Here is a 14,772-nt window from a genome sequence, read left to right as displayed (position 1 = left end):
TATAGTCTTACTTCATATTCTACTCTACTGCATCTGTACTGTAGCTCTGCACTGTACAAAACAAAAAGAAAAAACTTCAACGCAATAATCTTAAACAGACAGAGTTTGGCGACACTGTGAACTAGCATGGGATCATGACCCAGTGGTCATGGGTCAGAACATCAACCAGCTTGGAAATCAGCCTTCATTTTAATCTCAACTACACACTTGTAAGGTTTTGAGACTGTATCTCGCACAGTTGTGATGTGATCATGCCGACAATTACGCTGAGAGACGTATAAACACCTGCCAAGGTACTGGAAACTGCCTCTGTGGTAGTTCCTGCTGCAGTAAGTGTCTCCAGGTCATTTAGCCATGATGACACACACAGACTCACAGGGTGAAACCAGTACCAGCCACACTGTTGCCACTGGTAAAAAAATATAAAGACGCCAAATACTCAACTTATCAACTTGGCAGCTAAGGTGGTCAAAAGTAATCTTGAAGACCTATGGTGATGTTGACAGTTCCTACTCACAGTTCCTGAACAGCTTCTCATGACTGTCACGGAGATGCAAGGAAGTCCCTTCAAGGCTGCAGTCTGTCGATGCACTTTGATGTCTGAAACACAAAGGGTCGGGAGAAACATTACACCAGATATAATTAGCATGTAGAACGCTGAGAGCAAAACATGGGAACATGCAGCCCAGTGGAGTCACACAAGGTTCAGACAGTTTGTTTTAAAGCTGCATTAATTAATTATTTTGTTTTGGCCACTAAGGTTTCCTAACACACTTGACATACGGTTTTAAAAAGCTGATCTGGCTAGTGTTGCCTACTTCAGAGCAGCGTGATCATCCCATCAGGTTCATTACATCAGCCTACCAACAGCACAATGTTTGACATATCATATATGCATTGTATGACATTATACACCACTGGGTAACCAATGGACCACACGCTGGTTTAATCTAACATACCGGGATGTGCTGTTCATTTAACCCAACAACTGGAATGCTGGCTTCATTCTACCTCATAAATAGTTTATTATTTTCATGGTTCATTACACTAAAGTCTGTAAAAGAAAAAAGTTATCATGTCCATAGAATTCACATGGCTAGTAAACAGTAAAATTACTCTGATAAACTGGCTTATTACAAAATACAGCACATCAAAGATCTGGTAATGCAAATCATACATATATGCAATAAACAACTGACTTTTAAAAGATGTTAGAATTTTAGAAAAACCTTTACTTTTTTACAAAGAAGTTCATAACTGTGTTCAATGTGTAACCACTGACAGCTGAATCAACAGCAGCAACAGCGTGATTACTATATTGTTTACTATGCTGAAAATAAAAAAAACAGCACACAAGGCAGTACACTACTTGTGGTAGTTGAGGTCAAACATAAAATGCCTTGAAGCATAATTACAAGGAGCTAATTAACTAAGGCTGAGAGTACTAAGAGAAGACTTCAAGACATGAATGTGAAGTCACAACACTTAACAACAAATAAAGACGAGTTATCACAACCTTCACAGTTCGTATCAAACCGCAACAGAAAAATATAAGTCATCCAAGTTTACTCGTTTCAAAACAAATAATATGTCTTTATATCTTTACCTTGACAAAAATACATCATGTTCTTTGTTAAAACGTGAGAAACCATGACCAAAACCTATACTATAAGCACATAAACGAGAAAAAATACTGGTGTACTGGCAAATATATCCTAATTACACACAAATATAGAGCTGTGGTATTGTAATGAAAAGAGGTGTGTCACTTCTGTAGTCATAATCAATTAAAGTAATAAAGTTTCGTAGGAAACCACACAATAAAACCCGGTAACAAAACGCAATGACTGATTCAGCGGGCTTGTAAATCAATGTCTGTCGAAGTGAAACAGTCATTAACACACTAACACTAATTACTTTCCTACTTAGTGTTGCAGAAATGTTCAGTGGGATCCAAAAGTCTGACACTTCAAGAGATTTAAGTGAATGGGAAAGCGGCCTCAGACCAGACATGCCCCCCTCCACAGGGCTCAAGGGGTCCCTGGATGGTTTGATGAGTATGAAAATAATGTGAATCATATTCTGTGGCCTTCACAGTCACCAGGTCTCAACCCAGTTGAACACCTATGGGATTTTGGACCGACGTGTTAAGACAGTCGGACGTTTCTCCTTTGGGAAGAATGGAGATGATCCCTCCTGTAGAGTTCAGAGACCCATAGAATCAATACTAAAGGAGCACTGCAGCTGTTCTGGCAGTACGTAGAGGCCCGGCACCTTACGAAGTCACTATACGTTGCCATTTCCTCCGCCACTCATCTGTATACCTGCCATTTTCACCACTTCTTCTGTCAGATCGTCTGCTCCGTTTCATGTCTTTAAGCTCCCTTGTGTTTTCCCTGTGTTCCTGCGACCAGCGAGTATTTTCCCTGTTGCCTCTGCCTGCCTGCGCCCCTGCTTGCCAGCTTGTGGTGCCTGTAATCCTATTTCCACTATTTCGGTATCTTCGGTGAATCTGCCTGCCTTGGAGTCCTCTCTACCTGTGCTGCTTTCATCAACTGCAACACTGTCAAAGCTTTATTCTTGCTAGCCATTGTGTCTGATTGTTGCATTGTGAAGGTGACAGGTGATGTTCAACGTGAGAGCAACAGAGGCCACTTGATTAATGACATCTGATGACAGCAGCCCCGGGCAGCTAACGGACATCTGTCTGAGACGATGAAAGATGATAAGCGTGGAGATTTCTTTCTCCGGCACGTATTCATATGAAATATGACACAGTTTTGCTTTCATCACCACATTATGTTATGGCAAACAAACCGGCACAAGACAGATGTTGAGCCGGTTCCGCAGGATAATTAACAGAGCAGTGGAAAAAAAAAATTCAATTGAATTTGTTACATCTGGCATCAGTTGTATTTGCTGTAACAATAAAAACAGTTTGGTTGTTATTGTTTTGTTTTTTGGCAAGTTGAAATCTTAAAATGTGTAATATTTTACCTGTATGGAGGATTTATGTGTATTAAAAGTGTATTATGATAAGAAAACATTTAAAAAAAAAAAAAAAGGTCTCATATTTTACACTTCTCACCATACGAAGATACATTTGTGGTTTTAAGAACCAGAAAACCATCTCATTGTAGTTTTACATCTCCTCTCTCAGGTTTCTGTTTGGAGCTCTAGTAACAATCAGCCAATCAGAAGAGAGGAGGCTCAGCGCCTCTCTCTTCTGATTGGCTCACCAAGAGCGGTGACTGCTTTGTTCTGACATCACAAGTATGTGTTTTGTGAGGTAACACGGACCTTGACCTTTGACCACCAAAATCTGTTCATCGTTGCACCCCAAATTAATATTTGTGCCAAATATAAATTAAGTGCTCTGAAGGTGTCACTATGATATTGTGTTCACGAGAATGGGACAGACGGGACTCCCTTCATACCTTTAAAGATTTTACTAAAGAGTATGTTTGAGAAAATTGTATTTAAGATGAAGTGAAGGAATGGCTTAAAAGAAAAGCGCTAAGCCTTTGAAAATACTGTATGTTTTCCCTTTATCATCTATCCATTCAAGGTGATGAAAAGCATACAGTCACCCATTGTATTTGTGAACTAACTTGAAGACGGATTACACCGCTGCTCTTATCTGCCAAAGCATTCTTGATCTCAGAGAAAGTTTGACAAATGAGTGCAAGGCGCCGTCTTACAGCCTGTTTGTCATCACGACTGTGACAAGGACGGCACCAATCTGAATAAAGGCAATCTGCTCTCCCCTTCGCCTCCTCTCCCCGTGACAGGAAGCGCTTGCCTGCACGGCACGTTCACACTTCCTCAATGAAATACAGAGTCTGGGGAAAACAGACAGCTTGTTACATCCCCTAAACATTTCATTAGTAGGTTATTTTTTACAGCATCCAACATCTGTAAATTTTCACAGTTTTCACTCGACGACCGCAGTCGTGAACACGTGGAGGGGGGAAAAAAAAAATCAATACAAAGTAGAGTAACAGAAACTTTCCTCCTGCAGTCGCATGCATCAGAGGCAGTGACTGCAAAGTGAGGTTTTTCTTGACAGAGAGCTGCGATTCTCCACCCTGCGGGAGCCATTGTGTGCAACCCGACTGCTGGTACCGCCAAAGAGAGACTCTGATCCCTGAGAGCTTCCTGTAATGGTAGTGTGGCCCTGAAGTGGGTCATTGAAAATAACATGCACAGATGTTCACGTGGCTCTGTCGCAGGAAACCAATATAACAGGCTGCCGTCAATGAAGCTGTCGCACCGCACATTCCCCACCAATTTCCCTCAGCCAGATGATGCCGGACTGCCCCCCCCCCCCCCAAGTGAACGGAGCAGGCTCCCAGAAGCTCTATTACTCTTTCAGCTTCTCCCAAGAAGACTCATGAGGATTGAGCAAGAAACATGTTTGCCATCTTGCTGGCAGAGCGTCTCTTTATGGATGTTCCCATCAGCCCAGGCAATAAAAGTCCAGGACGTTAGAGGGCCGAGGGGAGAGGGGAGGGTCTGCATGCAGCACAGGACCGAGGACAGCAAAGGGTTTAAAGATGGTAAGCAGCATTAATGAAAATCCCACACTTCTACCTGGGTCCTGTTTGATGGAGGGGTCTGTTTGAGGGACGAGTAGAAATCAGGGGCCGACATAGGAGGCTTCAAGCACAGCAATCTCTCATGCTGCCATCTAAACTGCACTGAGCTCCTCAGACTCTGTTTCAGTTGATGTCAGTATAACTCATTATTACCACATTATTTTAGTCATATTCCAGATGTCTTTTAAAAAATATGTCCATCTGCAACAATAAAAATTAACAAAAACGTTTTGTAATAAATGTGACAAATATGGAGGAAGTTTTCATTTGAATGTATCTGCAAATTCATTGTCAACATATTTCATGTATTTTCCTTTTAAAGTCTAAGAAGATAACCCTGATGATGTCAGCAGGGTGATTATCTCAGTTTGGGAATGTAAACCAAAAAATGCTTGTGTTTCTCTAAAAGAAATGGGCCTATAGCAGGCATGGAGGACCTACAGTAACAAAGAACTACTATTGAGATATCCTTGCCTTTGCTAAAATATTCTTTTTTATGGCAATCCATGTTGTTTCCTTATGGCACTTATTCTTTCAGGAACATCTCATTACATTTTATGTCATAAGTGTAATACTAAAGAGCTGAAGTACCCTTTTAATGTTTTATGGTTATGTATATGCACATGGTGAAGGTCAAGACTGTGGTCTTGGTAAGATATTTAAAAAAGAAATGCAGATTTCAAGATGACACACAGTGACTGTTTTAATATAAACAAGATAATTCTGATCATTTATAACTTTGGTCCTGTTCAGCAAAATGTGTCGTATAGTGATAATAACACTGAACTGCTGAAATCTGCAGCACAGGAAACACAAACAGTCAGATGTTCAGACAGTTAGTAAATAAACTCTGAGCTGAATCACTTATTTGAGAGGAAAGTAAAATTATCACCAGAACTGACTGACCAACAGTTAGCACACCCAACAGAGACTTGATCTCCCCCAGAAGCAACAGGATTTTGAGTTTAGAGGATCTTGGAAAACTAATTAAACTTTAATATTTCTAATACTTCAGTGACTGATAAATGATTACTAAGAAATTCATAAAGTCTAATTGAAGTCTAATGTTTTATCTGCCGTCAGTAATGTAAGTAACATGGCTCATCAGCTGCTTTCATGTGTTGTGTTGTTGTGTGCCTATGCTTAATTATTATGTGGATTTGGTGTTAGATCAGCGATTCTCCATGACCGGCTACTGGAGCGTATATATCCTGCCAGCATATTCAGTTCAAAAGCCTGTCTCTCATCTCATCAGCACCCTCCCATAGTGATTTTTTTTAACACAATGACAAATGAATTATGAAACAAACTAGGTATGAAACTAGAAACAGCTCTAATAGCTCTCCCCTCCTGAAGCAGGCCAGGATTCTGACAGGTTGTTGTGACAGATGTATTGCCTCTCAACTCCAGCTCTGATGGAATACGCTTAAATAAAACGCTGTATTTCAGATATATGGGCCTATCAACTATATGTCACTGTTTTGTTTTTTTATGCTTTATGACCTACCAGAAAGCCACAGTGTAAGTCGCACCCTGGCAATTTGAAACAAAGTGGTTTATAAATAATCTGACAGCTCGAGTTTCTTGACCAGTGGGACTTCATTGTCCAACACTGTATTAACTTGGTGAGTATCACAACTGATAGAGATTATGAGCGAAACTACCAAAATGGGCCACACTGCAATTCCCCCACTCCAAAACCACTGTCTTTCCCTTATCTTAAAAGCCTAAACCTAACAACATGCGACATGAACGACTCCAACCGTTGACCCAAACCTCCTCCTCAAGACCTCTGTGACGGGCTGTAGTCAAAACCACTCATATCGAAGATAAGTCTGAGCAGTTTTGAGATCCAGTGAGGACAGAGGTCAAATGGGTGAAGAGACCAAGTCACAACCAAGACCAAAATTACATTTCCTGAAATCGTGATAACAACTGTGAGAAGAAAAAAAAAAAAAAATACACATCTAAATGGGGACGCTTGGTTGTTACAAACTAAATTGGCACTTAGTGGAGCGCATACGTCCACCAAGACCAAACAATCCTACACACGTCTGTCGGATCCAGATTATCGTATATATCTGCCCCAAACTGTACAAAGATCCTGGATCTGCCCCATATTTTTACTGTAAATATTTCATTGAAAATAAATGTTAATATTTAAGCTATTTGACTGCAGTAAATGCTTTTGCTTAATCTTTTTTCTAGTTTCATCTTCTATGTTTTCTATTCTTCTATTCTTTATCTTCTTCTTCTTTGTTTATTATTATGCACCAAAACAAATTCTTCTCATGTGAAAACCTACTTGGTAATAAACCCGAGTCTGATTTTGAGAATAAGAAAACATCTTAAGATCAAAGTCAAGATGGGGGCTTGCTTCTGCATCGTATAAAGGTTGATTTATAGTTGCATGTAAGAAGTTACAGATATTACAGCTAGCCTGTACGCATAGCCACTCTATAGCAATACAATATGGGGATCACAGTAGCACAGTAGTCTTCTCCTTTACATTAACACACATCCACTGCAAAACCTTACTGCAACCATCTCTATCACAGTGACTGATGTAAATATGCTCTCACAGTCGCTGAAGAAACAAGGCGCACATTCGCACTGTTGCTCATATCCAGAAAATGAAAGACTGTGAACACAGTTACTGTAGGTAATCAGGATAATTATAGCATGATACAGCCTGATCACGTCCATCTAGTACTGTGGTTGAGAGTGAAATCTGATGCTGAACCACAAATCAAAGCGTATGCTGTTCAGATGGTATCTACTGCAGGCCATTAACCCTTTGCAGCAACTATAAATCCAGGTTAAGAGTGTTATAATTTATAGACAGGAGAAAAACCCCTCCGGTGAAATCAGGCAGAAATTACATTTTCTCCATTTAGTGTTTTTCGCAAATAAAATTAGTAGCAGATAAACATGCCTTGTAGGAGTTAATATATAGAGCTATAAGTATTCTGCACTAAATCAACTTGCCACTGCTATAAACAAACACTTTACAGTAAACAAATTATGGTATTAAACGTATGTAAATCAGATATTGCTTGGAAAACACGTCATCATTAAATGAATGTACGCTAGTGTTATACCTGCTGAAAACCTTGCATACAGTCCGCTTCAAAGCTCAGATGGTAATTCAAGCATACAGTAGAGTGACAGTGTCTGCACTTGACACTAATGGGACAAAATTGCTGTTTCATAACAAAGACAGGCTCTTATGTATCTTGGCAACAGTTTATTTAGAAGAGAACTTTTGAGATGATTGCCCAGAGCAGCTAAGTTTCCACCTTTGTTAGTTTTTTATTCTTGCAAAAGAGGCATCTCATTTTCTTACATTACACAATGGCTGCTGTCTGGAATTAAGTGATTCCCTGAACAAGTCCATACCCTGACAGGCGCCACAAGTACTTAAAGGCAATTGAAAAGGCGTAAGAGATAGGTTGAATCAATAGCCTGTTTTTTTTTTTTTTTTTCTTCACGTCCCTGTCTACTCCCATTGTTGATATCTCCAGAAGGCACACAAAAGGCTGGCAGGCTGCAGCTTGAAAATAGCTGTATGGCAAGTGGAGCACCCTGGGAATAATTGAGAGCAGTGGCGGTGGAAGTGACGCGAAGATTAAGCGATTAACGTCCTATAGTAGGAAGCCTAGAGCTCTGGCTTAAATAGGATAGATGCCTCCTGGATACAGTGAATTATACACTCAGATGTATTTTTTTTCTTTTGGTTTCCAGCTCGCCTGTTCAAACTCAAGTTCTTTTTCTTAAAAACAGCAATGTGGGCATCAAAGATGAGGCACAGAGAGAGGGCCTAAGCAGGTGATGGCATCCCTCTCCTCTTTCTGCCCTGAGTGCCTCACACTCATTTTGCCCTGGATCAATGGGATTTTAAAACCAGGCTGTGTCTCGACTGAGGGCTCCCCTAGTGTGTATGTGTGATTATGTGGAAAATGGTGGTCATTGCTGCAGGGGCACAGAATGAAAATACGTAATTATCTAGGGGAGAGTTTTGGTACTAAAGTGCATTTTTAACAAAACTTTTAAAGGTTCCGCACTGCACTGACTTTCAAATAAAAGACGGTATATGTAATCACTATAGAATCAAACAGAGACCCCTTTCCACATACCTCTGGTGTTACATGGCAAACTAAAATGGCACTCAGTGGAGAGCATACTTCTGCCAAGGATATATATGACAGTTTTTTTTATGTGTTGAGAAATGCACCTACCTCCCAATGTTTAGGAAAGGGATAAATAAATCCTGGACCTGCCCCTTTAACCAGAACTGCGCCAAAATTTTGTGGGCTCATTACCAGCCACAAAGTTTGGTGCTAATCAGTTCAGTACTTCATACTGACAAACAAGTAGATATGGGTGAAAACATGACCTCCTTGGTGGAAGTAAAGACAAAAACCATAAATGATATAGTAATAATACTATCTGATATTGAAGAATCTCTACATCTCTATTAGGGAACTGAAAGCTACCTGACAGAGGACCATCTGTTATTAACAGACATGTTAATTCTTCTGCGTTAAATAATATTTTGGAGAAAGCCCCTTTCCTGTCCACAACAATAGACCTTTTTTTTTCCACAGCTGACAGATTTGTCGCAGTAGGAAAGGCACAGGTGTTGATGAATGAATGATGACTCGGTTCAATTCAAGTGCCCCAGACAGTGTGACAGCCATCCAGCATGCATTATGCCAGAGCCCTGAAACTAAGGCAACTAAATGGAATTCAGCCATCATTCATTTTATCATTTACACCTGTGCTTTTCATACTGTCGCATGCCAAAATGTCTCCTTTGAGGCCTGTTGTCCTGTACACAAAACCATCTCCAGATAGAAATTATTTTCCCAGTGCGGTGCGGAAGAACTTAACTGACCTTAGCTCCATCCAACACCTTTAGGATGAACTGGAACACCGACTGAGCACCAGGAACTCAACATCACTGGCCAACCACAATAACGCTCCTGTGGCGAGCAGCCTTGGCAGTTGTGAGGGAAATCATAATGTTGTTCAATAAGGAACATGTGTCCATTCCAATATTTTACTTTGTTGGTGTAACTCAACAGTCCTCCTTAAGTTTTGACCCCCCATTGGTCTCAAAAACTGGGGTAAATCACTTAATTTTCAGTCACCTCATGAACCACGGGCAGAAGTCCACCTTAAACAACTAAGCAAACTGACTTAACCCATATAAAAACACACCCCAAGCAAACCTTTTGAAAAATTGATGTTTTTTTTTTTATTTCAATATAAAACAGACACAGGTGGAGGCTGTAGAAACTGCCAGTCTGCTGCTTAAAAAGCTTCAAATATACCAACACAGCATCTGAGTGTGCTTATGTGTTCTCAATGTGACACTCACAGTATTTTCTTTTGGTTTTGATTTTATTGGTTGGTACTCAGTGGCCACTTTATTTGGTACATGTACAATCTATTGCAATCTGATACAGCTGTTCTGCCATAAAGTCGACTTTTATGATGCCCATAATGCTCAGTTTTTGTTGACAGTATCATAGAGTTGTTCAGTGAATTATGTTTTAGCACTGAGGGCATAGTTAGTGATGGTGTTGGACTAGACTGCATTACACTGAGAGCTGTTTCTACTGTGACACCCCTCCCACTGTCTTGGATGTTGTCCTGGCCAACCACAGCGGGCAATTGGTCGACATTGGAGGGTCACTGGCTGATGCAGTTCACCTGGACCTTCCAGACTATAAAAGCTTGCCCATGTGCTCAGTTGCTTCCCCTTTCCAACTGCTGACATCCATTTATGTAGGTATCGTATTTGGCTTCTGCACATACAACTCTACAGCACACATGCCACTCATCCAGGCTGATTTCCATATCCCATGTATGAAAATGGGAAGGCCCAGAAATTAGAAACACATCTGAATATCACCACCTTTAACCCTCTGTGACCCACATTGAGACTTTTCCATTTTCACATACTGTTTCAACCCTAGTGGTGTTGTACCGTTTGCTGCTCTCTCCTTCCCTCTCCTTTTCCGGGTACCACTCCTCCTCCAAAATGGGGGAGATGGGCTGCACACAGCACACTTACTAATTAGCGCAGGAGTCATAGTGGAGAGTGGGAGCTGAGTCAGGGCCAGTGGCCCAGTGTGTGGCAGCGAGATCGCTGTGTGTGGCTGTGCATGTCTTACTCCTTGCCGTGAAGGAGGGTGCTTGGTGTCCCGATTTCCTGTCTTCTTTTGTTCTCTGACTCCTGGTTGTTTAGTGTTCCTCAGTTCTCCGGCTTGAGTACTGGACATCTTCTGCAGCAATGGGATCTTTGACAAATCCACTCCAGTGAGAGCGTTAACAGACACAGGTAGTTCAGCCAAAAGGCAGTTTACCTATCCTGTCACAAGGCTGCCCTCCCCGCTCAGGATGACAATCTCATCGATCTTGACTAATGGCGCTGTCACCTTGGACGCAATCTTAGGCAGGGCCTCGAGGACCAATGCAGTCTTAGCTGCCTCTCCATATTGCTGGTAGGCGTCCGCCTTCAGTCTCAATTTCTCAGCCTCCGCCTTACCAATGGCTTCGATAATGGAAGCCTCCATTTCCACGTCCCTGATCATCTTGATCTTCTCTGCCTCTGCCTGAGCTATCAGCAACGTTTTTATCTTCTGCCTCTGGCCAGCTGCTGCATTTTGTAGGCCTCAGCGGGCCTCTTGACCAAAGCAATGAGCTCCTTTTCTGTGCAGTCGATCTCTTTCTCCTCAATTGTGATCTGTTGCTTCCTCTGCACCACTTGGATCTCAATCTCCTCCAGACTGCTCCTTGGCAGCTTGCAGCTCATACGCCAACTGGGTCTCTGCCTTCTTCGTGTCGACATCCTGGTTGAAGAAGGCTTTCTGCAGATCCAGTTCTCGTTTGGAGTCGACTGTCCGCTGGTTTACCTTTTCTTTCCGCTTCTGTGTCGACTCGGAATGGGGAACTGTTTGACTGTGGGTCCAAACGAGGCTCTGGTGGTCTCCGGTGGTTTTTGTCTCTGATGATAAGGTGCACGTCGTGGGATGCTGGGCCTGGTGGCTCCTCTCTGACACCCAGAGGATAACACTGGAGCTCATGACTTTGCGGCCCTGATGTGATGATGTGGAGACAGCAGAGGGGGTAGCCATCACTGTCACAGGGGTGGCTCGGGTGAAAGTCATGACAGAGCCTGACTTGCTGGCAGTGGCTTGTGAGCAGTTTCTGGGTAAATCAGTGATGGAAATCAAAGCTGTGGTTCTGCAGACTTTGGAGGGACATCTGCGCTCCATTTAAGGTACCTTGACTGTAGAGGAGATCTATCTGGACAGGGACCAGTTTGCTAGAGTGGTCAGGGAGGTAGCTGCTCCTGATGTAGGCAGGATGGGCATCGAGATTATCAGATTTACCATTAAGGATGCATATAATAAACTGGATTACCTGAGCTCTCTTGGGAAGACGAAGACTGCGGCTGTCCAGAGGAATGCAGACATTGGTTTGGCTGAGGCAGAGAGGGATGCTGGGATATGGGAAGCAGAATGTAAGAAAGAGATTATGGACATGAAATTCCTGGCCAACAACAAGGTGGCCGATGCTCTGTCTTGTGGATAAAATAACACATCACTCCTATCTGAAGAATATATTGCAGAGCTTGGATGTGATGACTCTGGTGAGACCTCTGAGTGTGTACTGGAAGATTGGGCAGATGGTGCTCTCTCCTTCCTCTGCGGTCCCTGCTGGGAGGTTGTGGGTTGTGGCTGTTATAAATGTAATGAATGTAGGTTTTAGAACTACATTACAGATTAGAGTCCTGCAGTTCCATCTAGATGCAGTACATGTCACATCATATTTTAAGATGCTGTTTTTAAAGATGATGCAGTCTGATTAGTCCTGCCACAGTTTCATAGGCCCTGTTCAGACCTGGTATTAATATCTGTCTCGGGTTATCCAATCACAAGTGGTCAGCACTCGGTTCGTCAGTTCACACCTGGCTTTAAAATGCGTCTCCACATGCGCCTCGATTGACCACTTGTGATCGGATCTCACTTTACCGCTTTATGTGCAAATATACAGGTATGCGTTGTTGTTTCTAGCCAATCGACAGACAGATCCGTTGTTAATATGGTTGTGTGTGTATTTGTGTCAAGTGGCAGGCCCCAAAGCTGAAATATGAAGCCAACACTGAAAAACCAAAAACAGTTCTTTGAACGGCCGCTTAAGGCTGACTCCAAAAGCAAGTCAATCCCCATGTTGAAATGCCCAACTTTACAGTAGAAATAAACATGTCTACAGACTGGTACAAAATCAGTCTCTAGGGCTAATTTCCTCCTTCATGACAACTGTACGGGGGTGAATTCTTATACAACTAACTCGTTTACATTTTATTAAGGCTTAAAGTTCTGCATAATTGAGGGTGTGCTGCTTTGAGTGACAGATGGGTGAGTGTATGCTGGCATGTACCGAGTCCTCTTTGCCCATTTTTGGATTAGCAGGGAGTTCGGCAGGAGTCAGGTATAGGCAAGAGGGCAATGACGGAACGGCCCACTCTTGAGCTTCAAAACCACTCTTCAATAACCTATGGGTGACATCACAGAGGCTACGTCCATCTTTATTTTCAGTCTATGGTGTGTATGAGAGCGAGTGAGTGAGAGAGAGACCGAGTGGGGCACGGAGGGGTTATTTGCTAATAAAGCGAGGAAGGGAGATCCGATTACAAGTGGTCAATCAAGACGCATGTGGAGACGCATTTTAAAGTCAGGTGTGAACTGACGTACTGAGAGCTGTCCACTTGTGACCGGATCACTGAAGACTCGTGTTAACTGATTAAGCTCATTTTCATCTTCATCGCGATATGGACATGTGCAATAAACACATCGCAAAAGACTGACTGAAAGGTAATGAATTAGAAAAAATTATTTTAATTACACACGCCATGTATGCAAGGTTTTCAAGGTGCAGCGCCTGAACTGTAAGAACTGGGGGGAAAAAACCTCTTTACCACGTTTTGGTGTATATGCAAACTTCAATATTTCTTTATTTATCGCAAGTACTATCGTCATTGCAAAATTAAACAGTGTCATCAAAGAATCAAAGTTGACTTATATACCAAGATATCTAAACACAAATTTAAATACCTTCTCTGTGGTAAATTTCTTAGACCTCACCCCTTTTACACTATTCCATCATGACAGATTAACATCAAACCCTGCAGGCCCGTGTGATGCTCGGGTGTGAAATCCTTATCCTCAACGGGGCAAAACAAAGAAAGTTCAACTCACACTTTTGGCGGCAGTCCTTGAGCAACAGGTCCTAAATCCCATGAGAGAAGCAAAAATGGCAGCGGCAAAGTCCTCCTCGGGATGAAGATGCACACCAACCGCTTTTCCGATCAACAGTGACGTCTTCTGTCCTCGTGGACTGTAGTTTGACACAGCCAGACTCAAAGGTTATTGTCCGATCAAGCAATGGTGTCCTCTGACTTTGTAACTAGTAAACGTTAGCATAGCGCAGACAAGCTACTCCTGTCCGATTAGCAATGGCGTCCGGCACGACCGCTTTCAGCTTAGCACGGACACACTCGTACATGTTACTCGAATCAACCGTCATTAAGCAAAATCATGGCTGGCTGCCTGCCGCTACACTTTTCTTCTGTTTTCCAGATACTTTCACCAGCTATTTTTACCGAGCGTTTTGTCAGTGTTTCCGCTTGCTCTGCGTCTCTCTCGCTCCGCCAACGTCTTCTCCCTGTTCCGGGTTTGTTTCTTCATCCCGCCCTCTACCACACCTCTGACCAATTACCACAGGCGACACAGACTGATACCTGCGTAAACCAATCAGAGTAACTGAAACTAAAGACACAAGCTATTTTTTTTTTCTTAGTTTACTAAAGTTTGCCCATATTGTTTAGAAAGGTTATTTTAACTACTTTTTTTAACAATTGACATCCTATTTTGCTTATGACTGCTTTATCTTAACATCTTCGTTAATATTTTTTCTTTTATTAAACTAAATCATTTGTTTAATTGCTTTACAGAATTATTGTCATCAAACTTTATTAGGAACTGACATGTTTTAATCCCTTACTTTTACACAGGGGCTATATATATATATATATATAAACCTTATAAAGTTTGTAAGATTTAGTTGTCTATAGCTGTAATTTCAAATGTCAGATACATAT

General features: G+C 41.9%; 1 pseudogene; it reads right to left on the bottom strand.

Annotated features, from left to right (window-relative positions):
- Positions 1-10,372: 10,372 nt before the first annotated feature.
- On the bottom strand, positions 10,373-14,330 carry LOC130187230 (uncharacterized; annotated as a pseudogene).
- Positions 14,331-14,772: the final 442 nt, after the last annotated feature.

Source organism: Seriola aureovittata, chromosome 19 (assembly GCF_021018895.1).
Source record: "Seriola aureovittata isolate HTS-2021-v1 ecotype China chromosome 19, ASM2101889v1, whole genome shotgun sequence".
Taxonomy (NCBI): Eukaryota; Metazoa; Chordata; class Actinopteri; order Carangiformes; family Carangidae; genus Seriola; species Seriola aureovittata.
This window is presented reverse-complemented; position numbering and strand designations above follow the sequence as displayed.